The sequence below is a fragment of the Mixophyes fleayi genome, chromosome 12 (genome assembly GCF_038048845.1).
Source record: "Mixophyes fleayi isolate aMixFle1 chromosome 12, aMixFle1.hap1, whole genome shotgun sequence".
Lineage (NCBI taxonomy): Eukaryota > Metazoa > Chordata > Amphibia > Anura > Limnodynastidae > Mixophyes > Mixophyes fleayi.
In genome coordinates, this window is record NC_134413.1 from 76,203,105 (window position 1) to 76,220,023 (window position 16,919).

The 16,919-nt window shown below is 41.7% G+C and overlaps 1 long non-coding RNA gene across 1 annotated transcript; it reads left to right on the forward strand.

Moving 5' to 3' along the window:
- Positions 1–3,479: 3,479 nt before the first annotated feature.
- Positions 3,480–6,960, forward strand: LOC142108452 (uncharacterized). Its single transcript, XR_012680151.1, has 3 exons — positions 3,480–3,610; positions 4,801–4,923; positions 6,672–6,960. It is a non-coding gene; the product is annotated as an uncharacterized LOC142108452 (long non-coding RNA).
- Positions 6,961–16,919: the final 9,959 nt, after the last annotated feature.

The following is a 16,919-nucleotide window of genomic DNA, read 5'->3' on the forward strand; positions in this document are numbered from 1 at the left end:
GATTGGTTGCTATAGGCAACATCTCCACTTTTTCAAACCCGCAGTTTAGTAAATATACCCCTAAGTCTACATTTTAAAATCTGCCCCTCCCCCAATGCATGGTTTTGGCAAGATGCAATTTTTTTTTCCTTTTTTGCTTTGTCCCTAAATATAAATGAGGTCATTTATGTTTACAACAACTTCTGCAAGTATACTTTGAAAAGATTTCCTGTGTAAATGTTTTTGATAGTGATTCTGAATTTATTACCACTGCCCCATGCCCTTCTCATCCCCTGCCCATATCTTACAATCTACGAAGCTGTAGCAGGGGTGTCTACAGCGAGTGAGTCCTAAAGAGGTTGCGTGTATCTTGTTATAAATAAACTGTCTTGTTATACATGATCGGGTAGCCCGTATTGGATTTCTTCAAAAGGTTCTTAGTAAACAGTTTGATCGAACCGTTGAAGCCCATATAATATTTCACATGGGTTAATAGGTCTATAGTTTGAAAAAACTATTTTGTCAGCTGTTGCACATTTATAACTAAGGACATATTTTTCTTATTCAAATAATCACCTTGTTTACCCATGCTGCATCATTTCCAGATTTTCTTGTTTTAGCCTGTATGTATGTCCTTGGTTATTTCAGATGTACTGTCCCTTTGAATGTATTGAAAGGGCTTTGAGTTCTTGTTATTATTACATTTTTATTATTGTATATTCACCACTGTAACTTAGCACCTTGTGGAATTTGTTTAAGGTAATAGGGTTTGTAGACACCCCATGGTTTTATGTATAAATAACCTTTTGGTGAATATGGGCTATGCATTTCATAGATAACTACTTAGTCAGAACAGATACATTACTTTTATTAAAGAATATTTATTTGTGATTCAGGTCTTCAGAGACAGCCTCCAACCCCCATTAGCAATATAAAGACTTTGTAATAAAGCTTTAAAGAATTCCATGATTTCCAAATAATCAACACTAGGTGACGTTTTTTATCAACAGGAAAAGCAGAAGTGTTTATAGAAAAAAGTATTTTAATCTTCTCTAATAGTGCTATAGTCACTGACGTGCTATAACCAGAGCCTGATTTGGGCCACTCCCTTCCTCCAAAGTGTCCCTGCAAAAGATTTATTTTGAAGACACACTGGCTATATATGTGACAACTCATTGCAGCTGCTATTCCTCTGCTCCAATCTAGGGATCTCCTTCTGCACAATTATTTCTCCGAGTCTCAGAAATCAGATCCGCAAAAGCGTAACGATTTTATGACTGATGGTATATATATTAATGTTAGTTTAGGTACTTCTTAATTATACAGGCACAGTTTAGCTACTTGTTGTTACGGTGCTGGTAGTTACAGGTCTGATAGTCAGAGCAGGCCTGTACACGACCAGATGCTGAGTCTACTAGGTTCAGAATAAGGAGGCAAGACACGATGTAGTTCTTCAATACTTCAATGAAAAACATATTTATATAAATATGCAGATGATGATATGCAGATGTCAATTAGCCACAGCGGAGCGTGACAAGGTGGTAAACACAATAGCAGTCTATTCACAGCACAGATGATAATATGCAGGTGTCCAATAGCCACGGCGGAGCGTGACAAGGATAAACACAATAACAGTCTTGTTATATACACATGAACAGACTTGCAGCAGGCTGTGAATCAGTAGAGGCACAATAGAGAGAAAACAAAGTCTTGGTAATATGCACAAGATGATACTTGCAGCAGGGTAATCCCAGTAGAAGTGCTCCAGCACTAGGTAGAGAACTGAAACTCATACACAGGAAGACACAGGATACACAGAAGTCCAAGGAATCAGGCTAGCAACAAGTTGCACTGACAGTGAGCTGATGTCAGTGCTGAGTTTAAATAGAGCAGGTAAAGTGACCACGCCCTGAGGGTGAGTCATGATGCACAGAAAAACAGAGCAGACAGGAAAGTAACAAAACCTGGTCAGGATTGTTACACTTGTTTATTATACAGGCGCCACTGTAAAAACTCTATAGAGCTGCTTACACTTGCATGGCTGCTGATAAGGTTCCTCTTCAACCAAAAACCGGAGAGCCTCTGCTGCTCTGCTGTCCACCAGGTGTTTATGTACATTGTGAACAAGTTGGGCACCAAGGATGGATGGTGGGAAATAAATAAGCAATATCTTTACCTTTAAACAAGTCCCGGCTGCAGCAGCGGCTTCTGGGACTAACTCCAGACTCCAGCACTCACATAGCTCATCCTTGCACAGCTTCTCCTCTTCCTGCTCCTCCTTGACCATGCAAAGTAACACAATCACCCTAATATCGGAGCATCTAGAGTCAACTCATGAATTGACCCCTTGTAGTGTTTTGTTTTAGGCAAAATGATGCTTCAAACTGATTGTCACTTTCTCTCATTCTACATTTCTCCAGCAGAATTTAACCTTAAGTGTTTTTCTTTGGCACAAGGACTCTCCCTATCGGTTTTCTTCTACGTGGAAATCCAGTGTTATTTTGGTTCCATCCGGACATCTCCAACCCAGAGAGCAGAACGAAAACTGCCCACAATCATGATTCCTAGTCTCCACAGCTGGAAACTCAAATGTTGGAGTTGGTGGTTACTGATTAATATTATTGTGAATGTCCCTTTGTTATTGGGTTACTATTCTCTCCATAGCTGTCCTCCACATCCACTGAAGTATTTTATGGTAAAATATCATGTATTTTTTCTTCTCTTTGTATTTTCTGCTATATATTTATAACTTGTATGAGTTAAAATTCTATTTTTACTTATATCCCACCATCTTTATAACATCCCCCCTACAAGATTAGTGACATGAGGACTTACATGTCTCCCCAGCTCCGAGCTGAGTCTTCAGGTGTCACACTAGACTTTCCATGGGACCCATTCAGCTATTATCAGCCTGGTGTAGTCAGATTAATTTATGAAACAAGGAAAAAAATGCTCGCACTAGGAAGGGAACTTGTCCTCATAAAAATGGTTTGAAAGATGGGACGTAATATGTAGTGACCATATAAATATCTGTTAATACATAAATATTACTCTACAAAGCCCACGTAAAAAGAATATATAATGCAAGCTGAGTCTTATGTGCACAAGATGAATTGTACTGTACAGCCGCTCAGTATTTAGAAAACAGGGACAAATCTGTAAAACCTGGGTCTGTCCTGAGAATTAGGGACAATCAGTAAATATGTTTATTATACAGTCACATGTACACATCTTAGTTTATATACAATACAGGGCATGCTGCCATATTTGTCTATATACATAAATGGTGTTTAATGCCTATATATTCTGATATGGGAATATTTATCATTCATTGTCTGTGCTGTAATAATCTTTGCACTTGGACCGATGGGTGGATGGATTCTGTGATTTTTTTAGTACAATTTGGTTTTGGTCGTCTTCCAGAGATTATCCTATAAATTTATTGTGGAAACTGTTCTGTCTGTGATCTTTTTTTTATTTGAAGTTCCCTCTTTTAAATAAATAATATGTTCTTAAATCTCTTATTTCAGATGGCAAGACAGACAGGAGCCGTGTTGGGGTAATATTGCTGGTCTTGATCCTCACCGTGGTGCTGGTGGTAATTGCCCTGATCATGCTGGGATATAAGATAGTATGTATTATTTTATGTCAAACTTGTTTTTTATTTCAGTCTCAGTGTTTTTTTGTTTCTCCTTGGAAGCATGAGCCAATATAATGATATAATACACAAGTGATGTGTAATATATGTGAATAATAATAGTCACATAGAGGAAGTATGTACGATGTGCTGCACAAAGCTGTTTGTACTGCGCCTGAATGGTCCGTCCAGCACACATCAATATATAAGTCCACTTAAACGTCCGCCAACTAGCAGTTCACATAGGTGTGCTGAGAGGCTCTATGTGTTACCGAATATTTATTTGTTCCAATTCCTTGTCCTGTTACAGCTGTCGTAGTACAGGAAATGTTTTGCATAGAATTTCCACATTTGTGGCTGCGTCTTTCTGTTGCAATCACAGCAGCACTGAGCCACTGACACAACGCTAGAACAGGGGCAGGAGAGAGTATCAGGGCAGAATGTGATCATTCTGATCACCGGTCCGTTCACTTCTGCCAGTGTTCCGGGGGAATTCAGCAACGTTCCAGCATCCTCTGTCCTTAATGGGGAGAATTGGGTTGTTCTTCATTCTCAGGAAACATCTGTATTATTCCTATCAAAGTAAATTTGCTAAACAGTTTCATTACCACTGACGTCAGGTTGCTGTGAGCACACTGACACATTAGTACCACTTCCTACTGTGTGAATGACTGAACAGTCTGTAGAAGTTGTTATGACCTGTGCTGGTATCCTCCTTCTGGTGCAACCCGCAAGCCTAATTAGGTACACGGGCAGTGGTTAAACCCAGTTGCAGCTGCTGATCAGACATCCACAGAAAGATAAAACGACATACAGAGCACAATCCATTAGGTATCGTACTACCCCAAAGAGAATAGGGGGAGAGGCACTAGCATTTGGATTTTTGGATTTTCTTCAAATGTTCAGACTATTTTATTTTACTATTTGGAAGAGGACAGGTAATTCCCAGGTCAGCTACTCCCATGACATCTGTGTCTGATTCCTATGTGGAGACTGTGTTATTTCAGCTGCTCGTCTCGGTGATGCAAATCGCCGAGTGGAAGCAGAGATAAGGTATTGGGGGGATGATGGTGGGTTAAAGGATAATAGTTACGTTTTTAATAGTTCCTTTAAATGAACTTTATGCCTAGAACACTTTAGAAATGTTTGAGATTATATTTTACATGCAATTTGTCTCCTTGTAGAAAAATATGATTCCACTAGGAAGATCACATACATCCAAAGATCAACAGTTTCAGGAAATAATGATGAAGCTGGTACCGCTGCCTTAGTGGTATGAGGGGAACAGTAGGATCTAGATGGCTCTGGTAAGTGAGTTTTTCTTCTTAAATATACACCCTTCCCCTTACTCTGCCCAAAACTACAGTTTTAAATCTGGGTGTGTTACCATTTATCCTATGACCACCTCTGTCTATAATGTCTAGTACATGCTTTGTATATAATAGAGAAACATGTAACTTGTAAATGTGTTACATAAGAAGCGCTGACGGACATTGTCATGTGTACAGCGTGCAAACAGCACATACAGTTTCTCAGACAGCTAGATTTTTTTGAAAAACTGGCTGTAACCATGATCGATACCTCCCAACATATAGGGGCACATTTATCATTATTCACATAAAGTGAAAAGTAGTTTTCAATCCTTATCGCAATGATAAGGATTGAACTACTTCTCACATTTATGTACAGCCCTGCAGAGAAACAGCAGTTCCGAAAAACTGCTGTTTCAGTGATAAAAAAAATCATACTTACCCCCCTCTTCGGAAGCGCTGTCTTCGGGTCTTCTCTTCACTCTTCAATTGCGCATGTCCAGTTCCAAGAACTGGACATGCGCACACAGATCCCCTCTCTGTCTCTGCAACGATAGTTGCAGAGAGAGAGCGCTGAGTGACAGGGAGGGATCATGTGATCCCTCCACACATGCGCTGTCCAGCTCTGCTCTCCGGAGCAGAGCTGACAGCATTAGATTTCCTCAATTCGGATGATGTACACCAGCTTCATTAACATGACAAGTTCCCGAAAAAAATGTTTTTTCGGGACTTGTTAGATTGCGGCCAGGAGCAGTCACCATTCTGTTGAATGGTGACTGCTCCCAAAAACGAAGAGGAATGCAAAGCAGCAGATATCCATGATATCTGCTGCGATGCCCCCTTAATAAATTTGCGGAGGACACTGTGGGACCTTAATGACCCGTTAAAAGCACTATCGTGCTTTATTAAATATGCCCCTTAGAGTCCCGAAAGAGGGATAAAATAAGCCACGCCCACTAGTGAAAGCCCCGCCCCTGTGGCAGCTCGGGAGGTATGCAGCTGTTCTGTGTATATATGGGGGAGGTTTGATCTGGTCATTTGGGCATACGACATGTGCTGGTCACAACGTAACGATAGTACCATCCATCCCTCATATGCATAGACACGCCCCTTTCACTAGCTGATCAGAGGCAGCTCCGCCTCCAGTTACTCTGTCTCTGCACACTGCGACGGCCATTTTGTCGAAGCTCGTCTTGGACCCGAAATCCATACCGGGAGTTCTCTGTAACATTTCTGTGGGCATACCTCCCAAGTGTCCCGATTCCAGCGGGACAGTCCACTTGAATTCGGGAACTGTCCCGCTGGAATCGGGACACTTGGGAGATACGATAATGGGAACATTATAGTGTACAGAGGACTTAATAGCAATAGAAAATGTATTTGCAGAAATTATCTAAAGTGAATTAAATTATGGAAAAACATATAAAGCTTGTTGTGACATTTATGCGTTTCCATCCATTATAGATCATTTGCAAACATTGAATTTAGGTGCAAAAGTTCCACTGAAACAAAGAAACCAATCAGCTATTGTCTGTCTAGTGCAAGTTGGATATTGAAAGCAAGTATCTGATTTGCTGCTATGGTTTAGTACATAGTTTACATGTTCTATCTGTTTAACTTGTGTGTTTTATTACACACAAGCTAAACTCTAGATTATGATATTTGTCGCTCCCCTAGTGATGGTTATTAATGTTCTGTTTGCATTTTTATTACATTTTAATGTAATAATATTTGATCTGTTATAGGACAAGACTTCTTTCACGCAATGAAGCACCTTTTTCTCAAACACATCTTTTGGACACGAGACAAAGTATTTTTGCACAATCTGGCTCTAGGTCAAATCACTGGATATATATAGAGCACGGGGGAGTGCTAAGGATTTTAGATAGGAAATTGACCCCAGGGTCGTTCTTGTACTTGTCATTAGAGAAGGGCAGTCAGCAGTGCGCATTGACTGTGTGTATTCTAGGGGGTAAATGTATCAAGCTGCGTGTTTTCGGCAGCTTTGCAAAATGGAGTTGTTGTCTATAGCAACCAATCAGATTCTAGTTATCATTTATTTAGTACATCTACAAAATGTTAGCTACAATCTGATTGGTTGCTATAGGCAACATCTCCACTTTTTTTCAAACCCACCGGAAAGTCTCGGCTTGATACATTTACCCCAATCACAGCCTGATGTTATATTAACATATTAAACGATAGGGAGCTATGATCGGAAATTCCACAAGGTTTCTCCTTCAAGCATTATTGCCCCATCCCAGCACCAACATTAATAATGTAATAAGTGTTTTTGTATTTTATATTCAGGTTTGAGGCACGGCTTTAGATTTGTTATAGAGCCCAAAAATGGCTTCCATGGGTGTCCAATGCTTTAGCCTCTCCCTGTGCCATGATGTGGGTAAAGTGCAGTTGTTGGAGGTTTATGGTAGTATAGTAATGTCTTCCAGTGATTGGGAGACTTTACATGGCTATAAACCAATATACAGGAAATGCAGTTGTCCAAGGAAAGTCCATTTCTATGGACGTTGGCATCGGGAGTTTCAAAAACTGCCAATGTCTGGCCTATGGCTGGACAGTGGTAATAGCAGTAGAAGTTAGGGATCAAAAGTGTGTTCCCTATCTTCATTTACTTTGTAGTATAGTATGTGCTGAGAAACGCGTCAAGATTGGATTGGATTTCTCTCTTATACCTAGAATGTATTTAACCTTTATTACATGTGTTTGTGTGGGTCTGTATATGCACAATACAGAGTACAGATCATCATCTTGCTCGCCTTCTGCTCCGCTGTTTGACTTTGCTCTGCATTGGAGGCTGAAGATCCCTGAATAATATACACCTGAATCGGGATCGCGATCGTCCACCTTCTACTACCGATAGTTTGTGTGGATTCTGCCTGATTAGCTGGAAATCAGAGTTTTCTCGAGCGGCAGATCTGTGTTGGGACTGACATTATCCCCCCCCCCCCCCCCGCGCTACAGCTCCGTACAGCTTTTCATATTCACAAGCGGCAGCTTAAGAAATTCACCTGCGGCTTTGCGGGGCAGTCGGCTCCACATGAGAGCGAACATCGTTTATGACATTCCTCTCCACTATTGTGATCCCTTCCATCTGCCCAACTTAAGGATTCCGAGGAACACAAATTGCTGTTTAATACACATTCAATTTTGTGTGTAAATTAAAACAAAAACTGTATTTGCTTATTTCTGTATGTTCCTATATGTTTGTACCATAATAAAAGTTAACATGGTTAAAATAATAAAGTTCGTAGTATTTATTTGCATATATTCTTGGCTCAAGCCATGAACAGAATTTTTTTCATCGCAGCAAACGTGCTTGACACCTGGGGGTATATTTACTAAACGGCGGGTTTAAAAAAGTGGAGATGTTGCCTATAGCAACCAATCAGATTCTAGCTGTCATTTATTTAGTGCATTCTACAAAATGAAAGCTAGAATCTGATTGGTTGCTATTGGCAACATCTCCACTTCTTCAAACCCGCCGTTTAGTAAATCTAGCCCCTGGATTCAGATTGTCCTTGAGTGTCAATCAGTGGTTGAAAAACCAGATTGCTAGGAGTTCAATGTTCCTGCAGGCCAACAAGATCTACTGGCCAGATATATGAAAAATTCCGACTTGACCGGACTGATCGATTTTTATTTTTAAATGACCTGTACCGTTACCATTTTGTATGTGGCCAGTTTACCAATTACGACCTCTGTCACCTTCGCTACTCTTTCTGGCTTGAGAAGGACTCCCTACCAACGGGTGAGAAGCTGTGTGTTGTATTACACCAACGCACTTGTAATGTCGCTTGTAATGATGGACTGAAATGCTTTGTTCAGTAAGTAGTACGTAAGTGACTGTGCTGCCCTTTTCTCTGGTGCAAAATATTTATTTAGTCTTTAATCAGTGGAAAGGAACAAATGAAGACATTGGACTTTGTGTCATTACACACAGTCCAAAAAAAACAATTAGTGGTAGTTTACAGAAGATTAGAAATAGATCTTCCTCTCTCACTGCTCCACATCTGCTGCACCACTTTGGAAATCCCTACACTGGCTCCCTGTGTCCTCCAGAATCCTATTCAGATTACTCACCCCTACCTACAAAGCCCTCAACAACTCTACCCCTGCATACATCTCAAATATCATATCAAAATACTCTCCTTCCCGCACTCTTTAGATTGACCTCTGACCTGCACCTTGTCTCTTCTCTGGTAACCACCTCTCACTCCCGCCTACAAGACTTCTCCCGTGCTGCTCCCCGCTTATGGAATTCCCTACCAGGCTCATTTAGACTTTCCCAAAGCCTACAAATCTTTAGACGTTCTTTGAAAACCCATCTCTTTTTTAGAGGTGACCTTATCCCCGATAACACTATTCATACTAATGCACCCTCACAGCTGCCCCAATCTCCACTCTGAGCCACACTCGCTCCTCTTGTTACAGCTGTGCCCTCTTCCACTTAGAATGTAAGCTCTCTCATGAGCAGGGTCCTCCATTTATTTTATCGACCTTGTATATCCCTGTTTTATGTATGTACCATTTTCCTTATTGTACGGCGCTGCGGAGCACTGTAGCATCTTACAAATCTACGACAACAATAGGCACTGTAGTAATTGCACGTCAAACCAGGCCCACATGGGGCATCTGCAACTGCTACCCCAACACAAGCACCAGTCCTCCACAACCTCATTCTCACCAAGTGAGTACACAAGAATATTTGAGGTCTTACTGGTTCTCGGTCAGAGATTGGAAACCGCTAATCATCAAGGGAAAGAGCACCGAATAAGAGGGTTTGAAAGAAAGGGAAAACTAATAACAATTAAGGGCTTGGGTCATGAAAGCTGGACAGGGAGAGATGTTTCGATTAAAACCCTTTCCACGAATGTCACCGGAGCCATGAAGTTAGATCCATCAAGAGGTAATACGTCATTTAACCACACTATGCATGTATGAGGAAACCAGATATATTATTGTACTCTGTTGTGGGATTGTCTTTCTTCGTAGATCTGTTAGTTAGAAAATCCTGGTTAATATGTCGTAATAATTAACAAAAACTATATTACCAATTAGTTCAATAGAATGAACCAATGAACTGGAATGTCTGTGCTTTTAAGAGAATGGCAAAACACGTATTGCACAATAGAGAAAACAACAAGTTATATAATGGTCACATGATGTTTTATTTCACAATATAAGGCCAAAAGACATATTTGCTCCAAATAAGGTCAAGAAGACCCCTCCAAGAACATGTCACTTTAATGAAGATTAATGGTAGAGACTTAAGAGTGTCAGCAGTGATCTAAGCTGGAAAGGTGTGGTTCTGGCAATGATGAGTAACATTTTCTATAAAAGAATGACTTAATCAAATATAGATAGTCAATTGGCATTTCAGACCCTGGCCGTATGTCTGCATCGTCCAGTATGGCTGTATCTATGCGTAATATGTTTTTAATAAAAAATAGAAATATTACATTTTGGAAACCTGCTCATCTCATTTATTACTTAAAGAGAAGAATAGAAAAATCTTCTACAAATATTACAAGTGGTTTTTAGTATACTGCACATTGAAAGATATATCATGGACACTTTGCGTACATTTTGGAACTAATATGGCAACGTTACAAGGTTGGTGGATGTTAGTATGGTGTGATGCCCACAGTACAGATTTTGTATCAGAGCCAAAGGATGTTTAGCTGCCACTTGAGGGTAGTATGCCAATATATAATATATATACACAAGGTCTGGAATTTAAAAAAAATGTTGGAGCTCAATAGCTACGATTATATGATACCCTAACCCTAACCTGTGTTTAAAATAACAGACTCTTTAATGTACCTTATTAATGAAATTTAGATTTGCAAGCTAAGTTCGCCAATTATATTATTTAATTATTATATTTGCTAAGTATTCACTTTATAATATTGATCCATTGAATATTATAAACCTATCTCCTTTTTTCATTGATCTTGTACGGGATTTGAATATTAAAGTGTTCTTCAACCCTAAATCATTATAACCTAAGTTTATATTTTATTTATATCCCATGTTTTAAGCTATATATTTTCAATATCAAAAAAAATCACTAACACAGGGAGGGACTGGCGTGGTTTGGCAGCCATACCCTCCTCTGCTCTGGACGAGCCTGGTATTCTGGGCTGCTGGTGGATCACGGACAGCTGCCCCTCTATCCCAGGAATCTAGGCCCCAGGGGGGGTTGAAATTTCTCTGCTACTAATACCCCATTCATACTGCACCAAAATCTCTGGTTTTTGCCGGGACGAGCTCAAACGACCCGGGTCTTGGTGCAGTATGAATGGTACAAGTCAAAAATCCCAGGTCTAAAAACCCGGGTCTTCAACCCGGGATTTATCGAGGGGTAATTCCCGGGTCGGACTCGGATTGCCTGCACTATGAATGGTGCAACCCGGGTTTTTCAACCCGGGTTGCACAGAAAACAAGCTGATTGGCTGTCTGCCTGTCTCTGGAGGATGATGTCATCGGTGGAAGCCCGTGGAAGATTCGAACAATCACCACCCACTTTTGCATCATCTTTATGCGTCAAAAAACCAGTCACCTTTCAATGACATCACCATTTTTCAGCCAATGAAAACTGCTCTGGTGATCACTCCCACAAATTGGCAGGGCACAGACTTGTGCAGTATGAATGGGGTCAACCCAGGAAATTCCCGGGTCCGAGGTGCAGTATGAATGGTGTTTCTGAGCTGGGACGCTCCGAGCCCCGGCAAAAACCCGGCTTGAAAAACCCGGGATATTGCCGGGACGGCAGTATGAAAGCGGTATTACTTGGTTCTTGGCTGTCTGTCTTCACTTCTGTGGTTGTCGGATGAGGAATCTGAGGGCTAGATTTACTAAGCTGCGGGTTTGAAAAAGTGGGGATGTTGCCTATAGCAACCATTCAGATTCTAGCTGTCATTTTGTAGAAAGCACTAAATAAATGACAGCTAGAATCTGATTGGTTGCTATAGGCAACATCCCCACTTTTTCAAACCCGCAGCTCAGTAAATCTGGCCCTGAATGTGTAATTCATAGCCACCCAGTGGTCGGCTGTGATATTGCAGCTTCCCAGTGACATTGACTTTCTATTTTCATTGCATGTTACAGTGGTTTATATTGCCACCTAGTGATCATCTGATATATTGCATATAACCAGTAACACTTGCCTTTCTCAACTCCTGATTGTATAAGTGGACAGTGCCAACACCTGGTGCCCATCTGGGAGGTGGGATACCGTGGTGTCCTCAGCTATGTCTTGTTGTATAACACTCTACAAAGCGCCCGGACAGGTTTCGTCTCATAAATCCCCCACTTAACTGCCCTCCCTCCAGTCTCCCTCCATCCCCCCTCCTGTCCCCCTCCTACCTCCCTCCTCATCGTTTTTCAATCTCCCCCCTCCGTCCCTGCTTCCGTTCTCCCCCTTTCCTCCTCCTACCCTTTCGTCTCTGTCCGTCCTACCCTTCCCTTAGATTTTACGCTCCTACGAGCAGGGCCTCCGCTCCTCCTTTTCTCCACCACCTTAACTCTGCTCTCCAGCTCCTTGTCTTTTCCGTGAGGTCCTTCTGCCCTTCTACCCCTCTCGCTACCCCGATGGGGACCTTTCATCTAGCTGTACTTTGAGCTTCTGAGTTACTGTGCTTTTTGTTAACTGTACCGTGTTTCTGTCTGTCCCTGTACGGCGCTACGGATACCTAGTGGCGCCCTATAAATAAAAATTAATAATAATAATAAATGGGTTTTACCTCACCTTCCTTGGTGCTTACATCTCTATTTAATAAGGACACAGAGGAATTTTACTTACCCAAAGAGATGTTTGAGGGTAGGACAGATACCATCCCCAACCCTGGCAAGGACCCTGCCCACTGTCAGAACTATAGACTAATGGCGCTCTTAAACACAGATCTTAAATTATTTGCCAAACTGATTGCCCTATCCTGTCGAGCCTCATTAATCAAAATCAGGTTGGTTTTGTGTTGGGCAGACAAACTCCAGATAACACACGCCGGGTTCTTAATATATTATCCACTCACACGATTCAGACAGGATTCATTGGGAATACCTGAAGGCCGTCCTTGCCAAGTTTGGGTTTAGTGGTTTCTTCCTCCCAAGAGTTTCGTACCCTGTTTAGCTGTCTCTCGGCTAGATTTCTCAGTAATGGATTCCTGTTGTCCCCTTGTGATATTCAGGGCTGCCAAGAGGAATTCAGGGCCCCGGTACAACAAATTCATGGGGCCCCCCTTACAGGTGCGCAGATTAAAAATTTTTGCAGCGGCGCAAAATTGAAAGTGGGTCTGGTCATACAGTTGGGGGCGTGGCTATGTATCATTGGGGCATGTTTGGTGGGGAAAAGCGCTAGCCCCTGAATTCACCGGAGCATCACATATGTCCAAGCACTCCTGACTTTCAACACATCTAGCACCACAGTGTAATACACAAAGAATGCAGTGTGTACACACAGTTCAGAGTCTTGGCCTGTACCTTACATTGGGCAGAACACTCACAAAAAAATTTACATTGTCCCACTAGAATCACAACATTTCACACACTCTGCTGCTCTCCCCTACCTGTTCTTCTCACTTTCATCCCATGTGGCTGCAGGTTTCTTTAGTTTCGGCTTGTCTGGCTCCTGGAATGTTGGGGGACCCTATTTGGAAAAAAAATGGCTACATTTAGAAAGTTACAACCAGTCCCGCCGTTAAATCAATAGCACACATGATTAATAATTAGGCCTTTCTCCAGCCCCAACATTAAAATAATAGTATTCCCATTGCTCCGCAAACAAAATAGCAACCATTAATTAGCCAGCATCTACCTCACACACACTACATTGCCAAAAGCTCCCTGTGCCATCACACACATTACTGTGCCCCTTCATCATCACCACGATATGCCCCCTTATGATCGCACTGCGCCCTCCATACTGCTATTGCCCATTTCTTCATCCCCCTGTGCCATGCTGCCTTTTCCCCCCCTTTCTTCAACCCTCTGTGCATTGCTGAATTTGCCCCCCCTTTCTTCAAACCCTGTGCCATGCTGAATTTGCCCTCCCTTCCCTCATCCCCCTGTGCCATGCTGAATTTGCCCTCCCTTCCCTCATCCCCCTGTGCCATGCTGAATTTGCCCCCCTTCCTTCATCCCTCTGTGCCATGCTGAATTTGCCCCCCTTCCTTCATCCCTCTGTGCCATGCTGAATTTGCCCCCTTTCCTTCATCCCCCTGTGCCATGCTGAATTTGCCCCCCCTTCCCTCATCCCCCTGTGCCATGCTGAATTTGCCCCCCCCCCTTCTTTCCTTCATCCCCCTGTGCCTCTCTGCATTTCTCTTCTTTCACTTACTACTGTATTACTTTCTTTCATCTTTCTTTTCTTTTCTTCTGACTGTCTCCCAATTGTAAAGTGCTACGGAATTTGCTGGTGCTATATAAATAAATGTTGATGACTGTCTTCTGTCTTCTTCACTGAATGACGGGCGTGACGTCATCACGCCACGCCCGTCATTCAGTGCATACAGAGGAAGGGAGAAGGGCACCGGCGCCTCAATCATGCGAGTATTTGTATACACACATGATCGCTGCGCCAATTTTCATAAGGGCCCAGTAGAGGCCCTACTTTACAGCCAGGGGCCACTGAACTTTGAGGCTTTGATCAGGCTGAAGCACCATGTTATGAGCAGGAGACCGGAACCTGGAGGACTATTTGCTAACTTTACAATCTATTAAGGCAGTGAATAAACAATGTGGAGGAGCTCAGTAGACCTTCACGCTTCCATGGTTGGACGCGTGCGCCAGCTCAGGCGGGAGAGCTAGCGCAGCGCATTTGCGAATGATTTGTTCCATGTGAGGAAATACACGTGGCAGATTTTAAAGAGTATATTGAAAAGTAAGGAATCCGCGCTACCTCACCTAGGGCCTGATTCATTAAGGATCTTAACGTAAGAAACTTCTTATTTAAGTCTCCTGGACAAAACCATGTTACAATGCAAGGGGTGCAAATTAGTATTCTGTTTTAGACATAAATTAAATACTGACTGTTTTTCCATGTAACACACAAATACTTGATAGCTTATTTGTACACTGAAAATTAAAGTTGATATTTGTGTGCTATGTGAAAAAACAATCAGTATTTAACTTATGTGCAAAACAGAACACTAATTTGCACCCCTTGCATTGTAACATGGTTTTGTCCAGGAGACTGAAATAAGAAGTTTCTTAAGTTAAGATCCTTAATGATACAGGCTCCTAGTGTGTATTGCTGCCTATGAGAGTAGTGATGGGGTTCGTCCCGATATTAATACAGTAAGGTGATCGATTCCCAGGCGCAGATATATGATAATGGAATATTAATCGGATGAAAAAAGTCAGGGATTAAAAAATGGTAAATTTTATTTTGAACCAGTGCGCTGGATTTGTTAGCAACCAATTTGCTAAATATGTATTCAAGAATTGATTGTAGATATAAATATGGCGACAGTGTAATAATGTATATACAAAACATACGCAATAAAAGCAGCTCCGTTGATAATGATAGGTAAAAACAAACACGCCCTTAATTTAAAATCCAGCTTTCTTCACCCCCCTCCCCATGTTTAGTTTCCCGTGTGAAACTCAGCTCTATTTTGCTGTTTAAAAGGGTCACGGCAATCTATGTCGCTTATTTAGTTTTCATTAAAATCACAACTGTACGGTAGAAGCTACAGGTGCCCACCCAAGTATGACTCACTGTCTTCAGCCTGTACCATGGGAATATGTTTAAGATTAATAAGATTAAAACCTTACTACATTGTTCTTTCATGTTTCCTTTTTACTTTGGTGAACAAATGTTCTCTTATATTTTAAAATGAATTTCAGGCCATGCCTCTAAATATCACAATTTTGCACCTCCCCCCAAAACATTGTGTCCTAGGCTGGTGCCTAGTCAGCCTATTGGATAATCAGGCCCTGACGATTAACAGAAGTTACCCTGTGACGACAGCCCCGGGGTAGTGTAATCAGACTTATACCCTTGCAGTTCTGTACATGATCTGTATCTGTGCGGATAGTCAGAGAGACAAAGCGGAAAATCGTTCAACAAGATGTATTCATGCCAAGTTCTTGCACCCCAGATCATATCTACGCCCTTTACAGAGGATCTACAACAAATACAGTCAGACACAGAAGCTAATGCAGGAAAATACTTCAGCCAACATGAGAAATTAAAGAGTAAACTAGTCGATTATTGAGTCCACTGCAGGGATATAGTTACAGGACAGAGATTCTGGCGTTGCACCAAGTAACTCACAGCTTTGTAGGCAAAGTAACAGGACCCAGCAGTAGATATTGTTCATGTCCTTCGATCCGCATCAGCTGGAAAAAGTAAACACAGCACATTCAGAGAAGGTTATAGAAACGGGAAATAACCGTTCTGCTACATAAAGAGAGAAATAAATCAGACACCAGATGTAAAATAGAAATGAAAATGTATTTTCTTGAGTGCAAAATTGCATGTAAAGTGTCTCTTCTTTGCAGTAGATTGGTGGGAAGATGGATATATTGTCTGGTGTTCACTAGACAATATCTACAAAAGGGGTATCGCTCTCTATCTTTCCACAGAGGACACGCAACCTGGACAACTCACACCTACACTATATCCACCCACCTCTACGGTAAGTATCACTAACAATCCTTACTTCTACAGCAAACAAATATAATACAACCTACCTAGACCCAAGAAGTCATCTTCACATTTTGGGTCTAGATTCTGCCCACTTAAGTCCAGAAGTCGTTATGTGGACATATTCGAAGAGTCATTAGAGGAGGTTGTAGACTGCCCGTGCCGGTGTGGTGTGCTGGGTCGTTTGCTGCCTCCTGATGGTTTTAGGACTTCCTTTCCTCTTTAAGATAGATTGGGAGTACTGTGGTGCAAGTGGGCTTTGTGTGTTGGTTTAAGTTGGAGATGACTTCCTGGTTCTAAGTTAGTTGTGTTGTATTTGTTT